The sequence below is a fragment of the Schistocerca nitens genome, chromosome 8, assembly GCF_023898315.1.
Source record: "Schistocerca nitens isolate TAMUIC-IGC-003100 chromosome 8, iqSchNite1.1, whole genome shotgun sequence".
Classification (NCBI taxonomy): Eukaryota; Metazoa; Arthropoda; class Insecta; order Orthoptera; family Acrididae; genus Schistocerca; species Schistocerca nitens.
Window position 1 is genome coordinate 205,208,861 of NC_064621.1, and position 22,132 is coordinate 205,230,992.

The window sequence follows — 22,132 nt, forward strand, 5'->3', positions numbered from 1 at the left end:
CCTGCGACCGTAGCGGTCGCGCGGTTCCAGACTGAAGCGCCTAGAACCGCTCGGCCACACCGGCCGGCCCGTATTTCTGGTGACACTGAGGAACCTGACCCATCTAAACGTTGGAAGTGATGCTCATATCTGTCTCAAGTGCGCTAAAGTGCGATATTACAAGTATTGCACACCAAGAACTGTCAACATTTTTTAGTAACTGACAATGCATTTTAACTGTAGTAAAGCTACTTATTTTTAATGTCAACAGCGTGGCTTTTATACACAAGAATAATTACCTACCTAATTAGGTTGCCTATTGCAGCTAATAATAGTTCAGTTTCCTGAGACAAATTATTTTGTGTGCGTATGTATGTATGTGTGTGTGTGTGTGTGTGTGTGTGTGTGTGTGTGTGTGTGTGTATGTCTCTTAATGATGTATTTTTATATTTATAGTTTTACAAATACCAGGGCAGAGGTGCACCATAGTGAACTTGAGGTAGTGATGTAAGAATCACAATAGTTGGGTGCCCAGCAATCCTCATGTTGCATACAGAGAAATTGAATACCTGAAAGTGAGGTGGTAAATTCCAACATATAACATGATGTATAATGTATTTATACTACACAAACAGAAACAGAAAAAATAGTGTTCAAAAATAAGGTATCTTGCCACTATGCTCAAAATTTGAAAAACTGGTATTTGTTTTAGGCGCTGTAGCGCCTTAGGTATTGGGAGTAGAAAAAATGGCAAGAATCAAATTTGTAGAGAATTTTGTGCTCTTTAAAAAAGAAAATAGACGTTAAAGCGATAGGAGCAAATGAAACTGAGATATTTTGGAAAAACTGAAAAAAGGCCGAAATTTTCCAAGTTTTTTGACTGGAGAAAGATTTCCCAAGCGCAATTTTGTTGGCAAAACTCGGTTTTCTAATCTTTCCAACCATATGAACGAGTTGAAAAAATAAACTCTTCTACCCCACCTTTTGCAAGGTATATCTGCAATTTGACTGGACTGATTGTGATAACCTTATTAGTGACTCAAGAGACATGCTTCGGAAATGTATTTCAGTTTCAGTTTCAAAAGTCACTGTGTACAAAAGCATGTTTTAGTGTTAGGTAGACGAATGCATGCATTTTAGAAACTGAATCTCTATGTAAAAAAGAATAATATTTTTGCTCACGATATCTTTGGACTAGAATTCTGACTGGGAAAAGACCAGTCATTTTCATAGTGAGTCAGATTCGCGTCTCATCAGGTTAGCTTGAAAGTGGCAATCTTTTTTGGTAATTGTTTGGATTTTCTGATGACGACACCCATCGACAGTGTCGAAACCAGGGTAAAGTAAAATCTTGTTGCAACCGGCTGACTGTATTATACATATCATATTCCCATACGATTGCTGTATCGCAGCTATGTTCAGAATTTTTAACAAAATGTCTCACGATGTGTGCAAAACAAAAGATCTTCAATGGTGTACAGATACTATTTTCCACAATGCAAGGAAGGGCACGGCCCAGAGCTCCCGTAAGTACACACACACACACACACACACACACACACACACTTCACCGAGACACACAAAAACGTAAAAGAAATTTGATGAACCACTTATTTTTTTAAATTCCAAGTTAACCTTTGACAAAGGTACCGATACTGGACAAGGTTCAAGTATACTTGTCAGCTTAAATAAAAATTCATTGATTTCTGTGTGTTCCTATAAAAGTCACGTCAGAATGATGCAAGTGTTTCCGTACAACACGTTTATCGGGTTTTCTTCGCATCCCCAGCGTTAAAGTGGGATCGAAGTCATGCTTGCATATAGTTGCGGTCATTACCAGAGTAGTTCCAGCCGCCGAGAAATGAAGCGATTATTCAAAATTATTATAGAGCGCAGGTTTTTGTATAGCCCGATCAGCCGGCTGCAGAGTGGGAGCTGAGGAATTTCTTGAATATTTAGCCCTACGTTAGCAGCCTGTGCGCGGATATAGCTTAGCTACAGGTGTTCAGAATAGCGGCCCGCCTGGTGGAGAAGAGGCTTTCCCAGGGCGGACGGCTGTAGACTGCGGCCAGCCGGTGTAACTCAGGTCCCCCTAATGGGCTGTAATTGCGGCCATTATCCCTCGTGGCGATGAATTCGTTAAGCGGCTCCAGACAGCGAAACGAAAGCCCAGGGCGGGAACCCTCGCCGCTATGAATCCAGTCCACCGCTCGCCGGTCGGTCGGGCAGAATTTACGGATATCTTCCGAGAAACGCTTCGCTCCAACCATGCTATCTCGGCGAAGTACAATTAACGAGAGGAGCTGTGTACTTTTTGCGAGTTGCTGGAGTGTCGAACTAATATTGCCGGCGTTTCTGTGTCTCCCGATAAGTCAGCCGCTACTGGTCGTATTCTTTTTGTACAAACCTCTGGCCAGTTGCCTCTTCATGGGTTTGTGTGTGCCAGGTTCAGGTTCGTTGTACTAGAAGTGTTCGATTTCACAGAAGAGCTTCAAAAGCAGCAACCTTACGTTCAACCTGACCGCCTACAAAATGGCAGCTATCTTTCGTTGCTGTTGTTCCGGGCGCTCCTGGTTGGATTCCAACTGATCATGTAAAATGTTGTGGTCAGGTTTAGAAACTCTTGAATAACGAAGCTGCTCCACCAGTAAGCAGGAAAACAAAGTGACTTAAGGTGGATGACCTTCGCATATCGATCTAAAAAATGTTCATATGTGTGTGAATTCCTAACTGCATAGGTCGTCGGGCCATAGACTTACACACTACTTAAACTAAGTTAAACTAGCTTATGCTAAGAACAACACACACACCCAAGCGCGAGGGAAGACTTGAACCTCCGGCTGGAGTGATATCGATCTACAGATAGCCTATACCCAAGGAGTCTAGCTGTTAGGCCGGTATTACACTATCAAATTTCTTTGTCCAATATCTTTGTCCAATATGTTTGTCAAAGATATTTGATAGTGTAATAGGGACTTTGTCAAATGTCGTCCAATATTTGATCAAATCTAGGGCCTCGCTGTATATTTGATCAAAGAAATCGCTTGTCCTCTGTTCACTGCAATGTGACATGTTACCACATGGAGCGCTAGCATCGCTGCAGCGTTCTGTCGTCTGTAGTGTTTTTATAACCATTGCCGGTAAATGCAATTGGTGTGTGCCGACAACTACAAAATTAATAAAGATCTCTGAAGCTGATGAGGCGCTTTACAACGTGAGGCACCGTGAATACAAAAATAGATTAAGAAGATTGGAGACCTGACCTGACCTGACCTAACCTAACATAACATAACATAACCCTTTCCTGTAGCAAGGAATCGGAGTGTTACAGTGAGCCTGTCTTCTGAAGATGTAGCAGTTCTTAAGTGAATATTGTGCTTTGTGATATGAGGATACACTTCATTGAGCACATACAGAGATGTATGCTCATCCATTCTTAAGTAATTGATGTACGACTTGACGTCTTCCACTGTAAGCTTACGTAACAAGTTTTGTTGAATGCTTTTATCGTGTCGTCGTAAAACCCACGGCTTCACCCAGATTAGATTAGTTTTTCGTTCCATAGATCCGTGCTGAGGAGATCCTCGTGGATGTGGAACATGTCGATTTTGTTAAAGCTGAAATAACAATACTGATAGTATGAATAAATACAATACATCATTTGTTTCTATTAAAAATTTCGCCAATGGAGTAGGAGTTGGCCAGTAGTAAGTCTTTCAGACTCCTTTTAAACTGATCTTTATTTCTAACTAAATTTTTTATGTTTGCTGGCAAATTATTGAAGATGAGTGTTCCTGAGTAGTGGACCCCTTTTTGAACTAAAGTAAGTGCTTTTAAGTCCTTGCGCAGATCCTTTTTGTTCCTGGTATTGTATATATGAATTGTTTGCTGGAAAAAGAGATATATTATTTAGGACAAATTTCATTAAGGAGTAAATATACTGAGAGGCAGTAGTTAGTATACCGTTCTTTGAAGAGGTTTCTGCAGGACGTCCGTGAATTTACTCCACAAATAATACGTATTACACGCTTTTGGACTCTGAAAACTTTTGTTTGACTTCAAGACTTACCCCAAAATATTATCCCATATGACATTATGGAATGAAAGTAGGCAAAGTATGCAAGCTTTTTCATTTTATGTTGCCTATGTCTGCTAACACTCGAATTGCAAATACAGATTTGTTAAGGTGTTTCTGCAGTTCTGTGGTGTGCTCCTCCCAACTGAATTTATTATCAAGTTGTAATCCCATTAATTTAAGACTGTCAACCTCGTATGTATGGTTCCTTTTTTTCCCCCACTTCTTTTCCGCATGTGCACACAATGCAATTGCGGTACGTGCAACTGCTGCGGCTAATAACAAGTTGTTGTCAGCCATCTTTAACTTTGACGAAAAATTTGATGACTGTGTAATACCCCTTCTAGCGCTATGTCAAAGATCTTTGTCAAATATATTTGACGGAATATTTGATCACATCTTTGATCAAATCTTTGACAAAGAAATTTGATAGTGTAATACCGGCCTTACAATGTTTTTTAGACTATGGATAGACCCATCTGTGTTTTTTAAGGCCTTGTTTTATTTGCTTTCGATTTCGGCGCTGCAACGCTCGATCTTCAGACCCCTGAATACAGTAAACACATATTTGTCATATCTGTACATGATACAGTAAATCAGACCATCTATAATTACACTTAAAACTGATCACACATGAATCCCATTAAACTACAACATTTACAATTTCCATATATATCATATAATAAGCACAGTGATAAAAACTTAACAAAAGGAAAACCATTTATTAGTGTCTATAATACACTGAAAGTTGGACGTTCATATTTCTTTGGAAAGTAAACGACTGGTTCTGCTGTGGTGCGCCTACACAAACTTTGTGTCTGAGATATTATTATCGTGAGTGGTAGCGAGCGAACAGCTATTGGTAGTAGTCGGACACAGTCTGCGATTGAGAGAAACCGCGCGATATGAGAGGTCGCAGCCTGCTGTGACCGTGCTAGTAGCGCCGGAGGAGATTTTGGTATTACCTGAGGATTTTTGGTTATTTGCCTTTTTGCTGTTGCTTGCCTGCACACTGGAGGGATTTTCTTAGGTACGTGTATGTATACACTGAGAATAATATTCGTATCTTTCTTGTGACCGGATACCTGGTTGCTGATTATAGACATTCTGGAATAATTAAAGTTGTTGCTAATCAAACTGTTGTGTCGTCCCAACAAGACACAGCCAGGGCAAAAGCACCACAGGCGCAAAGATGCGAGCTGGCGCCAATGTCATAGCGACTCGCAATTTGCAAGAGTTCCACCAGCGCCACGGGCGGCGCTGAGGATGAAGATATCAACTTCGCCTCAGCCAATTGCCGGCCGAGTACAATCCGCCAATGACCGGACGACAACGGACAGAAGTCTGCTCGAAAGACAGAAGAGCACTTCCCGCCTACTTGGTTATAGGTCGTCGTCCATGGCTGAGTTAGGCAGGGAAAGTCGAGTGAACTCCAGTTGCATTGCTATGTGCCGTGAAGTTTACCTATTGCACTTAGCCATTGAGGGCCTTTTTGTGTTTATTACAGGCAGTGTTGCAGATTTCATTATCCAACTAGTCACAAAGATAAGTAAATCTTTTAACTCGTTTGCGTGACTTCGTTACTAATTTGTTGGAGTGCTGTAGAACCTTCGTTCTCCTATCCTTTTACCTGACCCTGGGGCATAGCTGTGTAATAGTAGCAGAGAGAAATTGTCTTAGCGGTGTACTGCACCAGAAGCTGTTTCACAAACTCACAATCTCGGCCTACCGCAACAACAGCGGCAACTGTGCCTCCACGGCAGTCTCGATGACGCTGAGACGTGGAGGAGTCGCTGGCGCCAGTGATTCTCTTATCTAATAGGGGCAGTAATGCCGTTCTAGCTGGCGTGCGTGATTTCTCTTCGGTTTTCCTCTTCTGGCCGCTATTTAAGCGCGGCGCTTCCGGCTGTGGTTCTCTTGGTTTTCCGCTCCGGGGCCCTAGTGGCGTGGTTAACCGTTGCTTGGGCATGTGTTGGCGAGCCTTGGAGTGACCGTTACGGAGGAGCGTTGGTTGTTCGCGGCGCTGTGTTATGGTCTGAGGAGTGTGTCGGCGGCGGGCTGGTGGTGATGGCCTCCAATGCTCTACCAAGTGTGTATATTGTACTACCTGACGCTGGATGCCTATGTATGCTATGTGGATTCTCGTCGTTTGCTGGCATCTGGTATTTTTTTTAGTTGCGTCTTGTAAACAGTCTGATCGCAATTTTTGTTCATAGCTGGAGAGAGTGATTTGTATGTAATTAATCCGCCGTGGCGGGAATAAGGAATTCACTCTTGGTTACGGTACATGTTGGACAGTGGTGATAAGAGTGTGAAAGACTGCTCAGTGCTGGGAGTCATTCTAGGATAGTGTGCAGGCCATGTTAAATATTAAGACAGTGTTCTTGTTATGTTACCTGACAAGGGAACCTCCCCATCGCACCCCCTCAGATTTAGCTATAACTTGGCACAGTGGATAGGCCTTGATAAACTGAACACAGATCGATTGAGAAAACAGGAAGAAGTTGTGTGGAACTGTGAAAAAATAAGCAAAATATACAAACTGAGTAGTCCATGGGCCACATAGGCAACATCAAGGAGAACGTGAGCTCAGGAGCGCCGTGGTCCCGTGGTAGCGTGAGCAGCTGCAGAAGAAGAGGTCCTTGGTTCAAGTCTTCCCACGAGTGAAAATTTTACTTTCTTTATTTTTGCATAGTTATTATCTGTCCGTTCGTTCATTGACGTCTCTGTTCACTGTAATAAGTTTAGTGTCTGTGTTTCGCGACCGCATCGCAAAACCGTGCGATTAGTAGACGAAAGGACGTGCCTCTCCAATCGGAACCGAAAACATTTGATCGCAAGGTCATAGGTCAACCGATTCCTCCACAGGAAAACACATCTGATATATTCTATACGACACTGGTGACGGCATGTGCGTCACATGACAGGAATGTTGTCGACCCACCTGACTTGTACATTTGGCGAATGGGTAAAAAGATGCTTCTACCTTGCCCGATTTAGGTTTTCTTGTGGATGTGATAATCACTCCCAAAAAAGTGATGAAAACATAAGAGTTTGTCACATAAACTGAAAATAAAAAATTAAAGTTTTCACTCGATGGAAGATTTGAACCAAGGACCTTTCGTTCCGCAGCTGCTCACGTTACCACGAGACCACGGCGCTCCTGCGGTCGCAGTGTCCTTGATGTTGCCTATCTTTCCATGAACTACTCAGTTTGTATATTTTGCTTATTTTTTCACAGTTCCACACAACTTCTTCCTGTTTTCTCAATTGATCTGAGTTCAGTTTTTCAAGGCCTATCCACTGTGCCAACTTATAACTAAATCTGAGGGGGGTGCGATGGGGAGGTTCCCTTGTGAGTATCTTGTGGTTTCTTCTGTAGTCTCCGTTTGAAGGGATCGTGACTTTTGCGTCTTGTATTATGGGTTTTTATGCTCTTGGTTCGGCAGGCCGTTAACTTCTCCAGACTTTCTTCTTGTTATTGGGGTCTGCCTGTAAGAGTAAAGAATTATGAGCTGTAAGAAGTAAATATTTTCCATGCTATTTGTTTGAGGTCTTGCATGTGTTAAGGTTATTAAATTTAAAGGGGGGAGGAGGTGGCATAATTCTGAAATAAGAGAGTTTGTATTGTGTCCTTGGGTTTGGTTGTCTGTCCCTTTTTTTAATGTTACAGTGTACTACGAGCGGCGGGCACCATCAGTTCAAATGGTTCAAATGGCTCTGAGCACTATGGGACTTAACATCTATGGTCATCAGTCCCCTAGAACTTAGAACTACTTAAACCTAACTAACCTAAGGACACCACACAACACCCAGTCATCACGAGGCAGAGAAAATCCCTGACCCCGCCGGGCACAATCAGTTCCGGATTGACCAATACTGGGGGCGGCGCCTTGATTGAAATATGTTCGGACGCCGTTAGCTCGGCCAACTACGTTTTGGTGACGCTCGGCGCTACTTGGCTGTATCCTGTCAGAGTCGCTGCTCCCCCCAGCAATTAACAGAAATTGAGTATTGTCTCTTGTAATTATTTGGAGATTCCTGAAGTTAATGTGTTCGGGCTGCGCCAAGGTGCGTCCCCTGTTCCTAAATAGTTTGGTCTCTCTTGTATTAGGGTGGGTCATCCGTTGGGCTGTGCCCGCTGTTGCGTGGAACTTAAACTATTATGATATATCTTTTCTGCTTAAATATTGTTGTTATACTTGAAAGGGATTTCACGAGTACGTCACTATGTAATTGGTGGAATTCCGTTGTTCTAAGATTTGTTTATTGGTCTAAGCTTCCCGATGGGGAATTTGCTCTTTTACTTAAAATTTGTTATTTAATATTCTGTACGGTTGCTTGTTTTACCAATGGGGATTTAGTCCCAGTAAATTCCTGTTAAATTTGTGGGCAATTTTTCTTGTCATCTATATTTATCTGGGGCCATCTGTTATTTAGTTAAAGGAAGGATCTTTACTTAACTTGTTTCATACCATACACTCTTGTAAAGACTGTATAAAGTTTTTAATTGTATTTGTTATTGGTGGCTGTTGGAAAAGCCGGTTTTGTAAAAGATTTTGTAAAACTGTTTTTGGGGATATGTGTAATAAATCTTTGTGAACTACAAGCCTGCGGTTTCTTGTGTTTGCCCTTTTTGTCTGGTTTGAGGACTGTCAATTTTACATCCTAGACGCCTTTACAAAACTGGCGGCTAGGGTTTACAAAACAAACTGTGCAAATAAAGAAAAGGTCCGAGTTAAGTTTATCAGTGTTTAAATTGTCAATTTTCAGAGTATAGTAAATTAAAAGTTTTTATTGGCTCTTTTCATTTTTTTACACCGCTTAAGCCTTGTGACCAAACCTCTCCTGATCGTTCAATTTCTATACATTGAAATACATGGCAGTAGTTGTATCAGTAGTTGTGACCATGCATTGCACCCTGCATGGATCGCAGTATTTCTTTTGGAAAACGTTTATCCTTGCGTGTAGTGCTATTCATGTGAAAGTGAGACAAAATTTTCTAAATCGTGTAACTGAGGCGGGACTTTTAAAACCAGCTCGGTATTCACCTACAGGGATGTGGGAAACCACCTAAAAGCCACATACAGGGATGGCCAGCACAATGACTCTCGTCGTTAATTCGTCTTTATTGGCGGATTCGATCAGGGGACGGAGCACCTCCACATCCTCGAAACGGCGCTTTAACACGCACGGCTATCCGGGTGGGTATCTACAATTCACTGTATTTACGAATATTGCATTAAAATCTATCGTTCCTGCGAAAGAAATGTGTTACTAAGTGAAAGCAACGAAATTCACAAATTCAGGTTCCGAGACTCATTTGATTCAGCTAATCTGCCCCGTGCAAGTTTCACCATTTCTGCAAAACTATTGCAATTAGCACGCTCTTTTACCTCCTTAGGGTAACTAATCCTTAGTATCCCACTACGGTTTTACCCATCACACTTCCTCAGTTATTAAGTTTTCCTTCATGCCTCAAGAAATGGCCTACCAAACGGTACGGAGCAATTCGCTGCAGTGGTAAAACACTAGATTCTAGTTCGCGAACGCTCTTCAAATTCGCGTTCGTCTATCAAGATTTACGTTGCCACCGATTTCTCTGACGCCTATAAGGAAAATGCAGGTATGGATTCTTTGAAAAGGCATGGCCCATTTCCTTTCCCACCATTTCTCAGTCTTAGCTGGTGTTCCATCTCTAATGACATCGCCGTCAACCAGACGTTAAACCCTGATATTATTTCTTTCGTTCTTTTAGCATAGTTGAGCCACAAATTTCTTTTATCCGCGATTGGATTCAGTAAACGTTCGTTAGTTATCGGGTGCAGCCCTTTAACCTACAACATTCTTCTTTAGCGCTGTATATCACAATCTATTCCCTTCTTGTCTCTACTGCTAACCGTCCATTTATCACTTCCGTACAAGGCTAAACTCTACTTTCATAAAAGACTCCCCAACATTTAAATTTGTTTTAGGTGATATTATATGTCGGTTTTTCGAAAAATGATTTTATCACTTTGCAAGTCTGTGCTTTATATCTCCTTTAGTTCAGCCGTTGTCAGGTAATTGCCTCTCCAATCAGAAAAACTTGAATACTGCTGTCTGAAATTATAATCTAATTCCCTCGGCAGTGTCTACTTTAACCCGACAACATTCCATTACCCTTGTTTTACTTTTATTGGTATTGTAGGTCTTGCACTACTTTATACTTTAACCTGGGGGATCATAAGAGACTGACCCTCGTTTTTAATGTCCCCTTTGTACGAAATTCGACCCATATGTGGATAAAAGCAATCTAACTTTGTTTCTTAATTTCGTAGTGGCTAGAACGTTATCAGAGCGTTACGGAATAACTAAAGGTGGGGGTTCACAAAAGATGAACCAAGATGACACTGAAACCAAAACCTTTACAAAAGACCTCATGCAGCTATAGGCTGTGAATGTGTATGAGTTACACCTTATGAGAGTAAATCATGCGATACAAGTTTGTTTGCAATCTGTATCCTACAACATGTAGTAAATGGAAAAATTCTGAACTACTGTCATAGCAGAACTTTACCTCAAAACATCCGTGTCCGCAAACACGTGTATTGAAGACCTACAGCTGCCCGAACTTACCCGAATAGCTAAACATTTCATTTAAAATAAAATTACAGCAACCGTTGAAGGCAATTTATTTCTTCTCAGCTTTAAATGTAGCTAAAGCAGACGCAGTGCTTTTGGGTACGTCGTTCTTGAGTGAACAGATGTAGAAATATGGAGTAGGTGAAAGATTAACCAGACTGAAGATCAGAGGAGGGAAAAATAAGTTTGTAAGAATTTCACATTGCATGTACACTTAATATGTTGTTCAAAAATTGAATACAAAATTTCATGTCTTATATAAAAATCGTATTCAAAGGACCATGTGTTTTTACATGAGCATCCATATACAGCAGACAAAAAAGTCATCATAGATTAGCATTAACCCCTGAAATACACTCCAGAAATACTGAGGAGCCAAAGAAACTGGTACACCTGCCCACTATCGTGCAGGAACAGCGCGAACACAAATGTCGCAATATGACCTGGCATGGACTCGAATAATGTCTGAAGTAGTGCTGGAGGGAACTGACACCATGATCACTGCAGGGCTGCACATAAATCCGTAAGAGTAAGAGAGGATGGAGACCTCTTCTGAACAGCATGTTGCAAGGCGTCGCAGATATGGCCAATAATGTTCATGTCTGGGGGGTTTGGTGGCCAGCGGAAGTGTTTAAACTCAGAAGAGTGTTTCTGGAGCCATTCTGTAGCAATTCTGGATGTGTGGGGTGTCGCTTTGTCCTGCTGGAATTGCTCAAGTCCGTCGGAATGCACAATGGACATGAATCAAAACAGGTAATAAGACAGGATGTTTACGTACGTGTCACCTGTCAAGAGTCGTATCTGGACGTATAAGGGGTCCATATCACTCCAACTGCATTCGCCCCACGCCATGACAGAGCCTCCACCAGCTCGAACAGTCCCCTGCTGACATCCGCTCGTCCATCCGCTCGATACAATCTGAAATGAAACTCGTCCGACCAGGCAACATGTTTCCAATCAACAACAGTCCGATGTCGGTATATATGTGCCCAGGCGAGGCGTAAAGGTTTCTGTCGTGCGGTCTTCAAGGGTACATAACGTGGCCTTCGGCTCCGAAAGCCCATGTAGATGATGTTTCGTTGAATGGTTCGCACGCTGACACTTGTTAATGGCTCAGCACTGAAATGTGCAGCAATTTTTGGAAGGGTTGCAATTCTGTCACGTGCTCAGTCGTCGTTGGTCCCGTTCATGCAGGATGTTTTTCTGGCCGCGGCTATGTCGGAGATTTGATGTTTTACCGGATTCCTGTTATTCACGGTACACTCGTGAAATGGTCGTACGGAAAAATCCCCACTTCGTCGCTACCTCGGAGACGCTGTGTCCCATCTATCGTGCGCCGACTATAACACCCCGTTCAAACTCACTTCAATGTCGATAACCCGTCATTGTAGCGGCAGTAACCGATCTAACAAATGCGCCAGACACTTGTTGCCTTATACAGGCGTTGCCGACCGCAGCGGCGTATTCTGTCTGTTTACGTATCTCTGTATTTGAATACGCATGCCTGTACAAATTTCCTTGGCGCTTCAGTGTACTACTTGATGAGTGGAAAAATAATGAGATCAACATAGTGAAAGCTTGGATGATCGAATAAAAATTGGATATAGTTTCACACATTCTAACGAATTTGTGAACTCGAACAAAGACCTAATGTGGCAAAACTGAAATACGACTGGAAAGCAACTCGCTTAAATAAATCTAATGCTTCATAATCTGAAATAGCGCATGACGTGCAATCAAACAAATACAGCACAAGCAAGCCAACAACTATCTCACTACAATCCAGACTGAACTCGCTTCAATGTGCGCACTTCATTATCACAAGACAAAGTGTATATAGTGAACAGATGAGCACATCCTCAAGGTACCAGACGGTGCCAGTGTCTCTTTGTCCTCTGGCCATACGGCCTCGCTAACCGATTCTGTCGCCAAGCTCTTCTATTGGCTGACGCATCTCAAAGTTCAGGCGACACGCTGAGACAGAATCTCATAGTCTTCACCCAAAGATAAGTTACCCCAACCAACAGAGAAGTGACTACAGATTTTTTGAGTTATTAATAAAGTATTTCACTTGCACTGAAAATTTTTCTGCGCAAATCAGGATATCTTGATTATTAATTGTATTATATTGGTTTTTTATTTACCTAATTACTTAATATAAATAATTTTGTTGTTTTTTTGTCTTAGTATATTTTATAGAACTGATTTTTCAAAATATCTACCAATGCGCACGTGAATAAGTAGCAAGACGACTTTCAATGTTCATCCTATAACTTCTTTACAAGACAATATCCATTTCATTCAACAGGTCTTCGAAGTCTTTTGGTGTCTCTGACGGATTTACAATGTCATGGTAATCCTCAGAGTTGTTATTTCTTCCCCCTAAACTCTAATTCCCTTGGCAATAATTTATGCATTTTATTTGCTGTTGAGCTCCGCTTTGTGAACTGGTTGCTGTATTTATTGAAATGATATAATTTCCTTTCTACACTACTGTTCAGAAAAGTGAAACATCACGACCGGGAGTTGTGATCACAATGAAATTTATTCCGCCGATTGGGAACATGACAAGACATAGATGGTTAGATTTACAGACCTATACATGAACTGGGGAGCACCAACACATGCTGCAATCAGCGCCGCTAGGGGAATACTCTGCCACGTGGATTGCAGGCGTGTCCACAATGCATAAACAGTGGCTGCAGGAGAGGACCTGGATGAACAATCTGCCAACCGCCCATGTGGGCGGCATGTCAGGCGAATGGGCAGGCCAGGGAAGCTGTGGCGCCCTTTGTTCTTCGCAGAAGGGTAGCACATTCCTCACCATCTGCGGCCAGGCGTTGTCCTGCTGAAATAGGACATGTGAAACGGCCTGCCATCACACCATCACAACTCCCGGTCGTAATGTTTCTCTTTTTCCAAACACCTTCCTGGTGTAGTAGCAGCTTTTCAGATTGCTCTCAAGACGTAGGAAGCGAGATCGTGTGTTATAGGCAATGGCGCCCCAGAGCAACACTCTAGACGTTTATCCGCTATGCCACCACGGCGGCACCGAACGCGTATGCGGCCATCACTGCAGGACAAGCTGAAGTGTGACTCTTCCGAAGACACTACATTTTGACACTCAGCACTCCGTTGGCATTCATGTGCCCATTGCAGTCTGCAGCGTTGGAGGGTTCTGGTTAGCCGGCCAGAGTGGCCGTGCGGTTCTAGGCGCTACAGTCTGGAGCCTAGCGACCGCTGCGGTCGCAGGTTCGAATCCTGCCTCGCGCATGGATGTGTGTGATGTCCTTAGGTTAGTTAGGTTTAATTAGTTCTAAGTTCTAGGCGACTTATGACCTCAGAAGTTAAGTCGCATAGTGCTCAGAGCCATTTGAACCATTTGAGGGTTCTGGTTAATGGAAGCCGAAGCAACAGCGTGCGTGCCATCAGTCCAGCCCAGAGAAGACGGCTCGAACCGTCGACGCAGTCATGTCCATACCCCGTTGCAGTGCTCCAACGTCGCGCCTACACTGTGGACGAAGCTGTTCTGTCCGTTATTGACGAGATGGCGATCATTTCGCGCCGTGGTCACATTGCGCCGTAGAACTCCTTGTCGCCGCTGTGTACGGCAATCTTCTCCCCACTGGTTCGACATACACCTAACTGCTGAAGCAGCTTGCTCTATACGGGCCGCAATGTCACCCGACTCCCGGAGTCCAATTATTCTGCCCCGTTCGATAGCACTCACAAGCCGATATTCTACAGTGAGACGTCGGCGAAGCACAGTGGCATTACGTTACACATTTCCATTCCGTATGATGGCTCCGCCTCGACTGAGCATTATGTTACATTGACCTGTTCACTTACACAAAACAGGACGCTGTTGAGCCTATGTGCATGCTACCTTTCTACCATTTCAACCACTTTTAATTTTTCTACATGTCCTCTTATCGTGACGCGTTGCAGATCATTACTTCTGGTTGTTTCACTTTTTACAAACAGTAGCACAAATTCCTCATTGGTTTCCATTATTCAGTATAAATATACTGAAAAACAAGAGCTCATGTGGTGTTGATGGAGTCTCTAACAGAATTTTGAAGTGTTCTTCTAATGTAATAAGTGGAGTCCAGACAGGTTTCTTAAGAAAGGGTACAAGAGTGACTTAAATAATTATAGACCAATCTCACTGCTGGCTTTATTTTCTAAAATATTCTAAAAAGTTATGTATTCAAGAGTAGTCTCACATTTAAGTGAAAATAATTTACTCAGCATGTCACAGTTCGGATTCCGGAAGGGTTACTCGACTGAGAATGCTATCTACACATTTACCCATCAAATAGTACAAGCTCTAAATAACAAATTATCGCCAGTTGGTATTTTTTGTGATCTCTCCAAGGCATTTGACTGTGTGGATCATGTCACACTCTTAGAGAAACTCAGGTTTTGTGGAATTAAAGGCTATACACACAGCTGATTTGAATCACACTTAATGACCAAAAAGCAAAAAGTTGTGCTGAATAGCACAAGTAATGTTGGGAAGGTGGTAAATTCTACTGAATGGGGAGTCATAACAAAGGGAATCCCACAGGGTTCAATTTTAGGTCCTCAGCTGTTCCTTATTCATGTGAATGACCTCTCACTTAACGTTCAGGAAGCGGAACTAGTACTTTTTGCAGATGACACGAATGTTATAATAAATCCCATTCCAGAAAAAGCTGCTGAAGATATTGTTAAGGATGTTTTTCAAAGAATTATTAAGTGGTTCTCAGAAAATGGACTCTCCCTTAATTTTGAAAATAACTCACTATATCCAGTTCTGTACACCAAACAGAGTTTTACCGACAACTGATGTAGCATATGAATAGGGCTCAGTTAACATGATAGATTTCTCGAAATTTTTGGGTGTTCACATTGATGATAACTTGAACTGGAAAAAGCATATTACTGAGCTTCTCAAACAACTAAGTTCAGCTTCTTTCTTTCTTCGTACAATCGCTAGTATTGGTAATAAACAAATCAGCCTCCTAACGTACTTTGCATATTTCCACCAAATAATGTCTTATGGAATAGTTTTCTGGGGTTACTCACCACTTAGACATAAAGTACTGATTGAACAAAAGAGAGCAGTGAGAATAATTAGTGGTGTTCACCCAAGGACGTCATGTAGGCACCTTTTCAAGGAGTTAGGTATTTTCACTGCACCATTAGAGTACATATATTCGCTAATGAAATTCGCTACAAATAATCCATGTCAATTTGAGAAGAACAGTGATGTTCATACGTACAACACTAGAGAGAAAAATGACCTTTCCTATTCGTTATTGAAGCTGTCAGTTTCTCAAAAAGGAGTACATTATACAGCAACAAAAACCTTTGACCATTTGCCAAACAACATAAAGTGTCTGGCAGGTAGCAGATCAAGTTTTAAATCTAGCTTAAAAATAATTTCTTTTGGACAACCCCTTCTATTCCATGGACGAGTTTCTGTTTCAGAACTGGCAAAAAAAAAATAATAATAATAATAAAAATTGTACTTCTAAATGTAGTTGCATGTGTAGAACCAAAAATTTCAGTAATATTAATATCAGCACTATTCATGTGTGTATATATATCTTGTATTCTGACGTCTTCCACATCATATCGATAAAATAATAGGGAAAATGATCTGCGGAACATGACATAACTAAAAGTAAACTAAAACTTAACATTAGTGCTTGCTCAATGTATAGACTGAATAACATGTAGGATAGGCTATAATCTTGTCCCACTCGCTTTTCGACTACCGTCTTTTTTCGAATACCTCCCAGGGGGCCGCTGAACTTGGTCCCCTCTTGACGGACGGATTACCATCCACGTGTCAGACGCCCTGACTCCAAGAGACACTGTAGATAAGTGTTCAAGAGTTTGATGCTACCTTTGCCGATCGAATGCTATTGGTGACTTTTTTCTACATCACGAGGACTCGAACTGGTATCTCTGAGTCGAGCGCCACTGCACAAGCGCCAGTTATCGTCCTCGGCTGCGCAGACACTCTGCTCTGAGATTGGGCCTTTTACGATCTAGTAAGAAAACGACCGTATGTAAGAACTAAAACTTTGTCCACACTAAACATAACGAACTCTTGCTGTGTAGCTGGCTGAGATGAATTAGTGTTACATTCTGTTGTTGCTGTTCGTGATAATGACAAGGGACAATGAATGATTCTGGGTTGTGGTGGATAGCCTACGCCTGTCAAATACCATATGGAATTAGTGCGTAATCTGCTCATATACACTATGGGAAAAAAATCGCAATAACAAGAAGGGGTTGTGCGACATAAACGAAAGTTGGTAGCCGTGGTCCTGCATCTGAAAGACCATATGTATTCAAATCTCGCGCCAGTCCCATTAGGGTGGCACTGATAGCGCCACTATGAGGACGCAAATCAGGTCTGCTTTAAGTACACGCTGTAACGATCGTAAGGGTTAGTTACCTTTGAGATTACAGAATGAGATTTTCACTCTGCAGCGGAGTGTGCGCTGATACGAAACTTCCTGGCGGATTAAAACTGTGTGCCCGACCGAGACTCGAACTCGGGACCTTTGCCCGGGTTCGATTCCCGGCGGGGTCAGGGATTTTCTCTGCCTCGTGATGGCTGGGTGTTGTGTGCTGTCCTTAGGTTAGTTAGGTTTAAGTAGTTCTAAGTTCTAGGGGACTTATGACCACAGCAGTTGAGTCCCATAGTGCTCAGAGCCATTTTTTCGGGACCTTTGCCTTTCGCGGGCAAGTGCTCTACCATCTAAGCTACCGAAGCACGACTCACGCCCGGTACTCACAGCTTTACTTCTGCCAGTATCTCGTCTCCTACCTTGTAGCTCAGATGGTAGAGCACTTGCCCGCGAAAGGCAAAGGTCCCGAGTTCGAGTCTCGGTCGGCACACAGTTTTAATCTGCCAGGAAGTTTCACCTTTAAGATTGTTTTTCTTGATATATATCAAGCTTTCTGATTGGAAGTCAAATGTACTATTTATACTAGAAAAACAATTACCTACCTCATCAATAAATAGAAATATATAATAATAATCATACTACATCTACGAAGTGAGTTGATGTTAGTCGAGAGTGCCTTTAATGCGACATCAACACCATTATCAACACCTCACTGAGTCTCAACAAGATCGTGTAATAGGGCTGCCAGAAGCTGCATCTTCCCTCTGCAATACTATAGAAAAACTTGACGGGAGTATAGCTACTGTTCACGATTGCTGGCAGCAGTGGTCACGAGATTGTGCTGTCGCATGAAGATCAGGCTCTGGACAGTTTTTTACCAGTACCGAGAGGGAAGACCAACGTGTTCGGTGAATGGCTCTCGCGCATCGTACAGCATCTGCAGCAACAGTTTAAGCAACAGTTGGCGCCACAACGAATTGTTACAAACCGGTTATTTCAAAGACAGCTGCGAGCCAGACGTCCTGCAGAGTGCATTCCACCAACCCAAACCACCGACATTTGCGACTTCAGTGGTGTCAAGCGAGAGCTCATTGGAGGGCAGAGTGGAGGTCTGTTGTATTTTCTGACGAAAGGTGGTTCTGCGTCGCTGCCTGTGATGGCCGTGTGTTGGTTACAAGGAGGCCAGTTGAGGCCCTGTAACAAACCTGTCGTCGTGCTAGACACACTGGACCTACACATGGAGTTATGCTCTGGGATGCGATTTCGTATGACTGCAGGAGCACTCTCACGGTTATCCCACGCACTCTGACTTCAAATCTGTGTGTCAATCTGGTGATTCTGCCATTCATGAACTGCATTTCAGGGAGTGTATCCAACACCATAACACTCGCCCACATACAGTTATTGTGACCCAACATGCTCTGCACGGCGACAGTATGTTGCCTTGCTTGTTCGAGCACACATGGGACATCATGGGACGACAACTGCAACGTAATCCACGAACAGCATTAAGCGTCTCTGTATCGACCGACCAAGTGCAACAGACATGGAACTCCATCCCACAAACTGACATCCGATACCAGCACAATACAGGGTGATTCAAAAAGAATACCACAACTTTAGGAATTTAAAACTCTGCAACGACAAAAGGCAGAGCTAAGCACTATCTGTCGGCGAATTAAGGAAGCTGTAAAGTTTCATTTAGTTGTACATTTGTTCGCTTGAGGCGCTGTTGACTAGGCGTCAGCGTCAGTTGATGCTAAGATGGCGACCGCTCAACAGAAAGCTTTTTGTTTTATTGAGTACGGCAATGTCTGTATATGGGGCACTGAGAATCCGCGGGAAACAACTCAGTATGAACGTGACTCGACTAAGGTGAACGTTTTCTGTGCCATTTCAGCCAATAAAGTTTTTGGTCCCTTTTTCTTCGAAGGTGCTACTGTAACTGGACTACAGTATCTGGAGATGATAGAGAATTGGCTGTTCCCTCAGCTCGAACAAGAAGCACAACAATTCATATTTCAGCAGGATGGAGCGCCACCACATTGGCACTTATCTGTCCGTAACTACCTGAACGTCAACTACCCGAGGCGATGGATCGGCCGCCAGGCAGCCCGTGACAGAGCACATCATCACTGGCCTCCAAGAAGCCCTGATCTTACCCCCTGCGATTTTTTCTTATGGGGGTATGTTAAGGATATGGTGTTTCGGCCACCTCTCCCAGCCACCATTGATGATTTGAAACGAGAAATAACAGCAGCTATCCAAACTGTTACGCCTGATATGCTACAGAGAGTGTGGAACGAGTTGGAGTATCGGGTTGATATTGCTCGTGTGTCTGGAGGGGGCCATATTGAACATCTCTGAACTTGTTTTTGAATGAAAAAAAACCTTTTTAAGTACTCTTTGTAATGATGTATAACAGAAGGTTATATTATGTTTCTTTCATTAAATACACATTTTTAAAGTTGTGGTATTCTTTTTGAATCACCCTGTATAATGCAAGCATATTAGCGTGATTGCGTTCTACATTTTGGCGGCTGGACAAATTACTAATGTACCAGTATTTCACATTTGCAATGGTTGATATTACGCTTACGTTAATCTTTGATTTTGCAATGTTAATCACACCATGTGATAAAAAGTATCCGGACACCCCAAAAAACATACGTTTTTCCTATTAGGTGCATTGTGCTGCAACCTACTGCCACGTACTCCATATCAGCGACCTCAGTAATCATTAGACATCGTGAGAGTGCAGAATGGGGCGCTCCGTGAAACTCACGGACTTCGAACGTGGTCAGGTGACAGGGTGTCACTTGTGTCATACGTCTGTAAACGAGATTTCCACACTCCTAAACATCACCAGGTCGACTGTTTCCGAACTGATACTGAAGTGGAAAGGTGAAGGGACACGTAAAGCACAAAAGCGTACAGGCGGACTTCGTCTATTGACTGACAAAGACCGCCGACAGTTGAAGAGGTTCGTAATGTGTAATAGGCTGACAACTATCGAGGCCAGCACACAGGAATTCCAAACTGCATCAGGATCCACTGCAAGTACTATGACAGGCGTGAGGTGAGAAAGCTTGGATTTCATGCTCGAGCGGCTGTTCATAAGCCACACATCACGCCGGTAAATGCCAAACGACGCCTCGCTTGGTGTAAGGAGCGTAAACATTGGACGATTGAATAGTGGGAAAACGTTGTGTGCAGTGAAGAATGACGCTAGACAATGTGGCGATCCGATGGCAGGGTCTGAGTATGGCGAATGCGCGGAAAACGTCATCTGTCGGCGTGTGTAGAGCCAACAGTAAAATTCGGAGGCGGTGGTGTTATGATGCGCTCGTGTTTTTCATGGAGGAGAATTGCACCCCTTGTTGTTTTGCGTGGCACTATCACAGCACAGGCCTACATTGATTTTTTAAGCACCTTCTTGCTTCCCACTGTTGAAGAGAAATTCGGAGATGACGATTGCATCTTCCAACACGATGGAGCACCTGTTCATAATCCACGGCCTGTAGCGGAGTGGTCACACGACAATAACATCCCTGTAATGGATTGGCCTGCACAGAGTCGTGATCTGAATCCTATAGAACACGTTTGGGATGCTTTGGAACTCCGACTTCGTGCCAGGCCTCACCGACCTACATCGATACTTCTCCTCAGTGCAACACTCCGTGACGAATGGTCTGCCATTCCCCACGAAACCTTCCAGCAGCTGATTGAACCATGTGCCTGCCAGAGCGGAAGCTGTCATCAAGGCTAAGGGTGGGCCAACAACGTATTGAATTCCAGGGTTACCGATGGAGCCCGCCACGAACTTCTAAGTCATTTTCAGCCAGGTTTCCGGACACTTTTGATCACATAGTGTACCTACACAAAGATGTTTCCCAAATTTCGTTACGCTATATTATTTTTGGTGTTGCGATATTTTTTTCCATCAGTGTAACTTAACACGCAGTGTGCTTGGTTGCGAGACACGGAGTTATCCAGACTGATTTAGTCGGTTTTCTACGCTCGTTTAGACAAGTACTTCGCTGGTACAAAATATCTACCTAAAAAAATACAGTACGCGTAGAGTTAAAATACAGCAACATAGAGAACAAAGTTCACCCTATTCACCGACAAACGCGCACACAGTTATCGTTCCTTACTTTATCACATCACTATGGAGGCCGCGGAGTTAACACAAACCTACTCTGCTATATAGTGAAGACAGCGGACCTCGTAAGACGAGATAAACGTTTGAGGAGACGAAACTAACGCATTGTATAATGGTCAGAAATAGAAAGTCTCCCTGTTTCTGCCTCTTCTTTGTCAAATGCAATCGTTGAAAATATCTCTGACCAGCTACCAAAATTCTAATCGGCTATCTGAAAGCTCTGGCACGCATTAGCGAGATCGGCGATGGGAGCAGGTCGCTGATTTCTCTGCCTAAGTAATGATCCATTACGTCTGCAGGTGCTGGATATTGGTAGACTGGATTAAAGTACAACGTGCTCAGCGACATCGTTTCGTTACAATGAGGCTCTAGTCATGAACTTTGGTCTGTAGAGGTCCTATATACCATGCTTCGCAAGCGGTAGGCCTACTGACCCATCAGACGAGTTAATTAACTGTGCACAGGTTCGCAGTAGCGCACTCAAGCTGTACCCCTGAATTACAGCATCCATTAGCGACGCTTAGTCTTTCGTGGGCCCACACAATTAATTTGTCGCCGTGCACAGCAGCTCATGATGCTCCTGGCTCGATTCATTTCTCGGAGATAAACAGTTTTTCGTTACCAATATTTTTATACCTATTAACAATAGTTAAGAAGAAAGAGATTCTATTCAACACACAAGCGGCTTGAAGTGAAATTGCGTGCTTGTGGATTATCGTCTCAATTGCTTGTGGAATATCGTCTCAGTTATGTGACTGGGTTCATGATCTCCTCTCAGAGATGTCACAGTTCGTGGTAGTTGACGGAAAGTCATCGAGTAAAACAGTTGTGTCTTCTGGCGTTCCCCAAGGTAGTGTTACAGGCGCTCTGTAGTTTCTT